The 11,543-nt window shown below is 37.0% G+C and overlaps 1 protein-coding gene across 1 annotated transcript in view; it reads right to left on the bottom strand.

Moving 5' to 3' along the window:
* Positions 1–11,543, bottom strand: part of CERKL (CERK like autophagy regulator) — a 143,969-nt gene that overhangs the window by 86,011 nt on the left and 46,415 nt on the right. The window lies entirely within an intron of this gene.

Here is an 11,543-nt window from a genome sequence, read left to right as displayed (position 1 = left end):
GGAGAGCCAAGTTCAGGACATTGGTCCACCAGAGACCTCCAAGCTCCACGTAATATCAAATGGCAAAAATCTCCCAGAGATCTCCATCTCAACGCCAAGACACAGCTCCACTCAACGACCAGCAAGCTACAGTGCTAGACATCCTATAACAAACAAGTAGCAAGACAGGAACACAACCTCACCCATTAGCAGAGAGGATGTCTAAAATCATAATAAGGTCACACACACCCCACAACACACAACCAGATGTGGACCTGCCCACCAGAAAGACAAGATCCAGCCTCATCCACCAGAACACAGGCACTAGTCCCCTCCAGCAGGAAGCCTACACAACCCACTGAACCAACCTTAGCCACTGCGGACAGACACCAAAAACAACGGGAACTATGAACCTGCAGCCTGCGAAAAGGAGACCCCGAACACAGTAAGTGAAGCAAAATGAGAAGACAGAAAAACAGCAGATGAAGGAGAAAGGTAAAAACCCACCAGACCTAACAAATGAAGAGGAAATAGGCAGTCTACCTGAAAAAGAATTCAGAATAATGATAGTAAAGATGATCCAAAATTTGGAAATAGAATGGAGAAAATACAAGAAACATTTACCAAGGATCTAGAAAAACTAAAGAGCAGGCAAACAATCATGAACAACACAATAAATGAAATCAAAAATTCTCTAGAAGGGATAAATAGCAAAATAACTGAGGCAGAAGAACGGATAAGTGACCTGGAAGATAAAATAGTGGAAATAACTACTGCAGAGCAGAATGAAGAATAAAGAATGAAAAGAATTGAGGACAGTCTCAGAGACCTCTGGGCCAATATTAAATGCACCAACATTCGAATTATAGGGGTCCCAGAAGAAGAAGAGAAAAAGAAAGGGACTGAGAAGATATTTGAAGAGCTTATAGTTGAAAACTTCCTTAATATGGGAAAGGAAATAGTTAATCACGTCCAGGAAGCACAGAGAGTCCCATACAGGATAAATCCAAGGAGAAACAGGCCAAGACACATATTAATCAAACTGTCAAAAATTAAAAACAAAGAACAAATATTAAAAGCAGCAAGAGAAAAACAACAAATAACATACAAGGGAATCCCCATAACGTTAACAGCTGATCTTTCAGCAGAAACTCGGCAAGCCAGAAGGGAGTGGCAGGACATATTTAAAGTGATGAAAGGGAGAAACCTACAACCAAGATTACTCTATCCAGCAAGGATCTCATTCAGATTTGATGGAGAAATTAAAACCTTTATAGACAAGCAAAAGGTAAGAGAACACAGCACAACCAAACCAGCTTTACAACAAATGCTAAAGGAACTTCTCTAGGCAGGAAACACAAGAGAAGGAAAAGACCTACAATAACAAACCCAAAACAATTAAGAAAATGGGAATAGGAACATACATATCGATAACTACCTTAAATGTAAATGGATTAAATGCTCCAACCAAAAGACACAGACTGGATGAATGGATACAAAAACAAGACCTGTATATATGCTGTCTACAAGAGACCCACTTCAGACCTAGGGACACATACAGACTGAAAGTGAGGGGATGGAAAAAGATATTCCATGCAAATGGAAAGAAAGCTGGAGTAGCAATTCTCGTCTCAGACAAACTACACTTTAAAACAAAGACTATTACAAGAGACAAAGAAGGACACTACATAATGATCAAGGGATCAATGCAAGAAGAAGATATAACAATTGTAAATATTTATGCACCCAACATAGGAGCACCTCAATACATAAGGCAAATACTAACAGTCATAAAAAGGGAAATCAACAGTAACACAATCATAGTAGGGGACTTGAACACCCCACTGTCACCAATGGACAGATCATCCAAAATGAAAATAAATAAGTTAACACAAGCTTTAAATGATACATTAAACAAGATGGACTTAATTGATATTTACAGGACATTCCATCCAGAAACAACAGAATACACTTTCTTCTCAAGTGCTCATGGAACATTCCACATGAGAGATCATATCTTGGGTCACAAATCAAGCCTTGGTAAATTTAAGAAAAATCATGTCAAGTATCTTTTCTAACCACAACGCTATGAGACTAGATATCAATTACAGGAAAAAAAATCCGTAAAAAATACAAACACATGGAGGCTAAACAATACACTACTTAATAACTGAGTGATCACTGAAGAAATCAAAGAGGAAATCAAAAAATACCTAGAAACAAATGACAATGAAAACACGACGACCCAAAGCCTATGTGATGCAGCAAAAGCAGTTCTAAGAGGGCAGTTTATAGCAATACAATCCTACCTTAAGAAACAAGAAACATCTCAAATAAACAACCTAACCTTACACCTAAAGCAATTAGAGAAAGAAGAACAAAAAAACCCCAAAGTTAGCAGAAGGAAAGAAATCATAAAGATCAAATCAGAATGAAAAAGAAATGAAGGAAATGATAGCAAAGCTCAAGAAAAATAAAAGCTGGTTTGTTGAGAAGATAAAGAAAATTGATAAACCATTAGCCAGACTCAACAAGAAAAAAAGGAAGAAGACTCAAATCAGTAGAATTAGAAATGAAAAAGGAGAAGTAACAACTGACACTGCAGAAATACAAAAGATCATGAGAGGTTACTACAAGCAACTCTATGCCAATAAAATGGACAACATGGAAGAAATGGACAAATTCTCAAAAATGCACAACCTTCCAAGACTGAATCATATGAACAGACCAATCACAAGCACTGAAATTGAAACTGTGATTAAAAATCTTCCAACAAACAAAAGCCCAGGACCAGACGGCTTCACAGGCGAATTCTATCAAACATTTAGAGAAGAGCTAACACCTAGCCTTCTCAAACTCTTCCAAAATATAGCAGAGAGAGGAACACTCCCAAACTCATTCTATGAGGCCACCATCACCCTGATATGAAAATCAGACAACAATGTCACAAAGAACGAAAACTACAGACCAATAACACTGATGAACATAGATGCAAAAATCCTCAACAAAATACTAGCAAACAGAATTCAACAGCACAATAAAAGGATCATACACCATGATCAAGTGGGGTTTCTCCCAGGAATCCAAGGATTCTTCAATATATGCAAATCAATCAATGTAATAAAGCATATAAACAAAGAAGGAGAAAAACCATATGATCATCTCAATAGATATGCAGAGAACGCTTATGACAAAATTCCACTCCCACTTATGATAAAAACCCTGCAGAAAGTAGGCACAGAGGGACCTTACCTCAACATAATAAAGGCCATATATGACAAACCTACAGTCAACATCGTCCTCAATGGTGAAACACTGAAACCATTTCCACTAAGATCAGGAACAAGACAAGGTAGCCCGCTCTCACCACTATCATTCAACATAGTTTTGGAAGTTTTAGCCACAGCAATCAGAGAAGAAAAGAAGTAAAAGGAATCCAAATCAGAAAAGAAGAAGTAAAGCTGTCACTTTTTGCAGCTGACATGATACTATATATAGAGAATCCTAAAGATGCTACCAGAAAACTACTAGAGCTAATCAATGAATTTGGTAAGGTTGCAGGATACAAAATTAATGCACAGAAATCTCTTACATTCCTACACACTAATGATGAAAAATCTGAAAGTGAAATTAAGAAAACACTCCAATTTACCACTGCAACAAAAAGAATAAAATACCTAGAAATAAACCTACCTAAGGAGACAAAAGACCTGTATGCAGAAAACTATAAGACACTGATGAATGAAATTAAAGATGACACAAACAGATGGAGTGATATACCATGTTCTTGGATTGGAAGAGTCAACATTGTGAAAATGACTCTACTACCCGAAGCAATCTACAGATTCAATGCAATCCCTACCAAACTACCACTGGCATTTTTCACAGAACTAGGAAAAAAAGTTTCACAATTTGTATGGAAACACGGAAGGCCCTGAATAGCCAATGCAATCTTGAGAAAGAAAAATGGAGCCGGAGGAATCAGGCTCCCAGACTTCAGACTATACTACAAAGCTACAGTAATCAAGACAGTATGGTACTGGCACAAAAACAGAAATACAGGTCAATGGAACAGGACAGAAAGCCCAGAGAGAAACCCACATACCTATGGTCACCTTATCTTTGATAAAGGAGGCAAGAATATACAATGGAGAAAAGACAGCCTCATCAATAATTGGTGCTGGGAAAACTGGACAGCTACATGTAAAAAATGAAATTAGAACACTCCCTAACACCATACACAAAAATAAATTCAAAATGGATTAAGGACCTAAACGTAAGGCAGACACTGTCAAACTCTTAGAGGAAAACATAGGCAGAACTCTCTATGACATAAATCACAGCAAGATCCTTTTTGTCCCACCTCCTAGAAAAATGGAAATAAAAACAAAAATAAACAAATGGGACCTAATGAAACTAAAGCTTTTTCACAGCAAAGGAAATCATAAACAAGACAAAAAGACAACCCTCAGAATGGGAGAAAATATTTGCAAATGAAGCAACTGACAAAGGATTGATCTCCAAAATTTACAAGCAGCTCATGCAGCTCAATATCAAAACACCAACCACACAATCCAAAAATGGGCAGAAGACCTACATGGACATTTCTCCAAAGAAGATATACAGATTGCCAACAAACAAATGAAAGAATACTCAACATCATTAAGCATTAGAAAAATGCAAATCAAAACTACAATGCGATATCATCTCACACTGGTCAGAATGGCCATGATCAAAAACTCTACAAACAATAAATGCTGGAGAGGGTGTGGAGAAAAGGGGACCCTCTTGTACTGTTGGTGGTAATGTAAATTGATACAGCCACTACGGAGAACAGTATGGAGGTTCCTTAAAAAACTAAAAATAGGGCTTCCCTGATGGCGCAGTGGTTGAGAGTCCGCCTGCCGATGCAGGGGACATGGGTTCGTGCCCTGGTCCAGGAGGATCCCACATGCCACAGAGCGGCTGGGCCCGTGAGCCATGGCCGCTGAGCCTGCGCGTCCGGAGCCTATGCTCCGCAACGGGAGAGGCCAGAACAGTGAGAGGCCCGCGTACCACAAAAAAAAAAAAAAAAAAAAAAAACCCTGAAAATAGAACTATCATACAACCCAGCATTCCCACTACTGGGCATATACCCTGAGAAAACCATAATTCAAAAAGAGTCATGTACCACAATGTTCATTGCAGCTCTATTTACAATAGCCAGGACATGGAAGCAACCTAAGTGTCCATCGACAGATGAATGGATAAAGAAGATGTGGCACATATATACAATGGAATATTACTCAGCTATAAAAAGATACGAAATTGAGTTATCTGTAGTGAGGTGGATGGACCTAGAGTCTGTCATACAGAGTGAAGTAAGTCAGAAAGAGAAAAACAAATACCGTATGTTAACACATATATATGGAATCTAAAAAAAAAAAAAAAAATGGTCATGAAGAACCTAGGGTCAAGACGGGAATAAAGATGCAGACCTACTAGAGAATGGACTTGAGGACACGGGCAGGGGGAAGGGTAAGCTGGGACAAAGTGAGAGAGTGGTAGTCTATATATGGACATATATACACTACCAAATGTAAAATAGATAGCTAGTGGGAAGCAGTCGTATAGCCCAGGGAGATCAGCTCAGTGCTTTGTGATCAGCTAGAAGGGTGGGATTGGGAGGGTGGGAGGGAAGGAGATGCAAGAGGGAAAAGATGTGGGGATATATGTATAACTGATTCACTTTGTTATAAAAACAGAAACTAACACACCATTGTAAAGCAATTATATTCCAATAAAAATGTTAAAAAAAATTAAGGTAAAAACAAGGTATTTAAAAAAAAAAGAAAAAGGCACTTGCACCCCAATGTTCATTGCAGCACTATTTACAACAGCCAGGTCATGGAAGCAACCTAAATGACCATCGACAGACAAATGGATAAAGAAGATGTGGTACATATACACAATGGAATATTACTCAGCCATGAAAAGGAACGAACTTGGGTCATTTGTAAAGATGTGGATGCATCTAGAAACTGTCATACATAGTGAAGTATGTCAGAAAGAGAAAAAGAAATATCATATATTAACGCATATATGTGGAACATAGAAAATGGTACAGATGAACCGGTTTGCAGAGCAGAAATTAAGACACAGAAGTAGAGGACAAACGTATGGACACCAAGGGGGGAAAGCAGTGGGGGGTGAGGGTGGTGGTGGTGGTGGGATGAATTGGGAGATTGGGATTGACATGTATACACTGATGTGTATAAAATGGATTTCTAATAAGAAAATATATAAACTTTTTTTTTTTAAAGTCTACAAACAATAAATCCTGGAGAGGGTGTGGAGAAAAAGGAACCCTCCTACACTGTTGGTGCAAATGTAAACTACTGTGGAGAACAGTACGAAGGTTCTTGAAAAAACTAAAAACAGAGCTACCATATGATCCTCCAATTTCACTCCTGGGCATATATCTGGAGAAAACCACAATCTGAAAAGATACATGCACCCCAATGCTCATAGCAGTAATATTTACAATAGCCAAGACATGGAAGCAACCTCAACGTCCATCAACAGATGAATGGATAAAGAAGAAGTGGTATATATATATATATATATATATATATATACACACACACACAATGGAATATTACTCAGCCATAAAAAAGAATGAAATAATGCTCTTTGCAGTAATATGGATGGACCTAGAGATTATCATACTCAGTGAAGCCAGACAGAAAAAGACAAATATCATGATATCACTTATTTGTGGAATCTAAAAAAATATATACAAATGAACTTATTCACAAAACATAAATAGACTTACAAACATAGAAAACAAACTTATGGTTACTAAAGGGGGGGTAAATTGGATTTGGGGATTAAAATATGCACACTACTATATATAAAATAGATAACCAACAAGGACCTACTGTATTACACAGGGAACTATACTAAATATCTTGTAATAACATGTAATGTAAGAGAAATTTTACAAAGGATGTATATAAAACTGAACCGCTTTGATGTATACCTGAACCTAACACAACATTGTAAATTTACCATATTTCAATAAAATTTTTTAATTAAAAAATTTTTTTAAATGTTTAAGTGATATTCATATTTTAACGTCCAACTCAACTGCTCATAAACCAAAGTCTTGAATCATTTTTTTGGTGCTTCAAAGGAAAAACTACCCATACTTCAGACAAAATGTCCTTGCAGAAAATAATTTGTCCCTAGGGAGACAGGTGTTGCTAACTCAAATACTGTACAACGAAATGTCTGAAGCTCTAATACTTTTGATATATAACAAACGCTCATCTTAAGATAACCATTATACTGTTGATTTCCAGTTTATTTCTCCTTATAAGTACATCATCTGGCAGCATATCCTAGTAAAACTTCACATCATTATGTTCTCCTCCTAAGAAAAACTCTACCTGGTTCATGATAATATAAATCACGATACAGTCTGGATTTTTAAAAACCGCAAAACATATTTCACCATGAATTTCTTACATAAGACAACATGAATATTAAACAAAATATCGTTTAGAAGCCCTGGTTTTTACTATTGAGGAAAGGATCCCATGAAAACCATCATTATTATCACATGGAAAACAGATTTGACGTCTTTGGGAAACTAGGAAAACTTGCTCTTCTTAGGAATAAAAGCCAAATATTTATTTAAGTAATTTTTCTATTTTCTTTGTTTTTCAGAACTGAAAACCTGGAGGCTGTTCAACTAGAAGCTAAGAGCAAATTATATTACAAAGACAAAGTATGTTTAATCAAAATGGTTCATGAAGTTAGCATTTAAAAATGAAACAGAAAAATATAACAGAACTAACTCAGTCAAATATGGGCTAAAAATACCTTTGTCAATTGTCTCTGGGTAACAATTAAATATTACAAATAAATTAGAAAAACCAAAATATAATCTCAAAATTCAATGGTCTTATGATAAAAGGGTTCTTCATTTTTTTTTTTCTTTTTACCATTCCTTCTATTTTAGTTCTGGCTTTTGTCTCCTCTGCCTATTTTAATATATGAGTATCCCCCCAAGATTCTGTATTTAGCCCTTTGCTTTTTTTTTTTTTTAACTGTATACTACTTCCTTGCAGTCTTTCATCTATTCCCATCACATCAGCTCTTCTTCACCTCTTCATGCACTCCTCTCAAACTGCCAGCCTGCTGCACATCTCCAACAGATGTTATATATGCCAAATGTGTCTGCAACAGAACATCTTTCCTTCAAATCAACCAGTGTCCGGATTTCACCCTGGTTATGACCTTACCACTCTCCAAGTTACTTGGGCATAAAGCTTTAGATTTTTTTTTAATCTTTTTTTTTTTTTTTTTTTTTTTTTTTGCAGTACGCGGGCCTCTCACTGTTGCGGCCTCTCCCGTTGCGGGGCACAGGCTCCGGACGCACAGGCTCAGTGGCCATGGCTCACGGGCCCAGCCGCTCCACGGCATGTGGGATCTTCCCGGACCGGGGCACGAACCCGTGTCCCCTGCATCGGCAGGCGGACTCTCAACCACTGCGCCACCAGGGAAGCCCTAAAATCTTTTTCTTCATTTCCACACCATTCTCCTAAGTCCTCCACTGAAGAATAACCAGTTCAACTCCTGAAAATCTTTCAGTTTTGAATGGCCCTAAATGTCACCTTAGGGATACTTTGTTTTGTCCCCCTATATGGGATACCTGTCAGAAAGCCTATGAATATGCTTTAAAGTATAGATTATAGTACCTAGAGAAAAGGTTGGTTCAGGGTCCAGAGAAGCTTGCAATTCACCATTTCCAGGAAACTCAAATATGCAGAGACTGGATCACACCCTAATTGAATAAAAATTAATGCATCTAGTGTACACACATGCTATAGTTAAAGGTTGTGCATGTTTATCTTTGCATCACAGGTATAAAAAAAAGCAGAAAAGACTATGTTAAATGACTTTCACCACAATGACTACATATTAGGCTTATCAGTGACTACATTTCAGCCTTAATTTTTTAAGATTTAAATTTCTGATTCAATGATCAATGGTGATGTTCCCTACTAAATTTTTCATATCTTCACTGTGGCCCTTAACACATTTATAATATGAGTTTTCTTGTCTGTCTCCTAGGGCAAGAGTGTTCCATACAGGATTACATTTCATTCTTTTTTGTATTTCCAGCACTTAACACAGTGCCTGACCCAAAATGTGTGTTGGATGAATTAACTTATATTGACTATTAGTCAATAAAGTTATGGTGACTTTTCTATTACTAAGAATAAAAAAGATACTGTGCTCAACTGTGTTATTAAAAATTGGAATGTAAAAGGAGTTAATTTTTTTCCAAATAAAAATAGAAACAGTTCTAAGACTCCTTTTTTATATTTATAAACCCTTTTTAATCTGGCTACTCTTTGTCAATGTCTTGAAACTTCAAGTATCAATATTTGAGAGTTGGCTTCGTCCTCCTTTTAGTACTGCCAATTTGTTCTTTCCTCAAAAATTCATCAAATCTTATTCATTGCTCCAGTTCAAAATATAAATGTGCATATTTGAAAATAACATTCAATATCCAAATATTCTAAAATTACAATTGTTAGACTAATCTCACTAAAAGACCAACTAGTCGAGGCTTTCAATACCTTCTTCATGTTTGTCTTAATAGAAGAATAAAGAAGAAAAAGATGTAAAAGCTTACAGGAAAAAAATCCATTTGCTGATTAAAGACAATATTCAAAATCAATGAAAAAATATATATTTTTTTAATTCACTGTTTTGCCACAGAACCAGTTAAAGCAAGATCTTTGGACTTAAAATAGTAATGTCTAAAATTCAAATGTAGGGCATTTATAGTTTTGTGATGTAAACTTCTCTCATCCCCTGAACTTACGTCAGGTCTATTTCAAACACAAATGCCTTGGTTGGGGACTGTAAAACAATGTTTTTGGAAACCAGCAATCACTACCTGCCAAACCTGATGCAGTATATATGGTACAGAATAGGGACACTGGATGTGAGGTACAAAGATAATCCACAAAGAGACCCAACTCTGTGGAAATAAGAACAAAAGAGGACCAGGAAGAAGTAAACAATCAACCTCATCCCAAAAAGAGTGGGAAAGACACAGGCCACCTCCATTTATGGAAAGAGCCTCGAGCCAATTGTATTTGACTCTCAGACAATAGGCATTTTAATAAACACCTGGATTATCTAGCTTTGAAAGTAAAAGAAATATGAACAAAAACGCTCTAAGATTACAAACTTAAGAAAGGAAGCGTCAGTATTATGCAGCATTTGGCAGAGATCTTTTGGAGGCTTGAGCATGCATTTGCGTATGATGAAACTGACCCAGAACTGTCTTTGTGAGCCATGGGGTTGAGGAGTTGGCTCCTCCTATAGGACCTACTGAGTCTACTGAGAGGCAGAAATGGAACAGCCATTCATTCAGACCATCCTGATTCGGTTCCTTCATTTTTATTAGATGATTTCAAACCTGTTTTGTTTGTTTGCATTGGTTGATTTCAAGTCAATCTATTTGCTTTTAATCAGCAAAATCGCTCTGTCCTCCAGGACCATGGCAGAGAATATGACCTCATATATTTCACTACCTCCAACTGTTATCAAAATCAAAGGTACAAAAAGTAACATTCCCAAAGGATGATAGCTTAAAAAATATGTAATTTATTCATCTCTATAATTGCCTAGATTTAAATCCTGGATCAAACCAAAATGTCATTCATTAAACTGAAAAAATATGTGCACAGTATTTTTGTGGGGTGTGTGTGTTTGGACAAGTTGCTCTACTCCAATAAAATTGCTTTTACGGAATTGGGCTTTCTTGTGATGCCCTCTGCTTACTTGCTTTTGGTTTTACGGGTGAGATATATTGCGGAAGTTGTCTCTCACATCACTCAGCCAGCCCTTCATAAGCCCCTGGGGAGATCTCCTCAGACCGTAGTGCAAGGAAGAGCTTTGCCTCTCCTAATCAAATGACACATTCTTATTTTATAGACCATTCAAGTCCCACGAGTACCTGCCCATGTAAGGAAATTTATTCAATTAAGTTTTCATTTGAACTTCTTTTATCTCTTCTCAAATGAATTTAAAATAAGAACACTGTAAAAGACTCACCATTAAAGTGGAATACTTTTAGTTTTATATATATATATATTCTGTATGTTTCCAGAGAGATGAACCAAACTACAGCCTCTGTAGTTTCCTGCCTTCTTAAAACAATCAGGTCTCCTTGAAGGGACCACTTAGTAACAGTTCTCCTAGCTCTAATATTTCACTTCACCTCATCTTTTGTGCATAAAATCGTATCAGTTGGCTGCCCTTGACCAACTTGGGTCCTCAGTCTTCTTGATCAATGATTCCTGGCCTGAAAATTTCTAACCTCGCCATGTGCCTGCTCTTTGTCTGGCACCCATCTCTGTCCTGAGTCATCTTACCCCAAGCTGTGCATCAACTACACCAGCTGCCTCTACCTTGATCAATCTGGCAAACAGGAAGAAATGGCCAAAACAAAAAACAAAAAAAAAGAAAGCAAGACTTACAAGTTTATGAGAAGAAAA

Source organism: Delphinapterus leucas, chromosome 8, assembly GCF_059928025.1.
Source record: "Delphinapterus leucas isolate spDelLeu-1000000601 "Yukka" chromosome 8, BTC_Dleu_Yukka2, whole genome shotgun sequence".
NCBI classification, from domain to species: domain Eukaryota; kingdom Metazoa; phylum Chordata; class Mammalia; order Artiodactyla; family Monodontidae; genus Delphinapterus; species Delphinapterus leucas.
The sequence above is the reverse complement of the archived record's forward strand: the minus strand, read 5'-3'. Positions and strand labels throughout refer to the sequence as shown.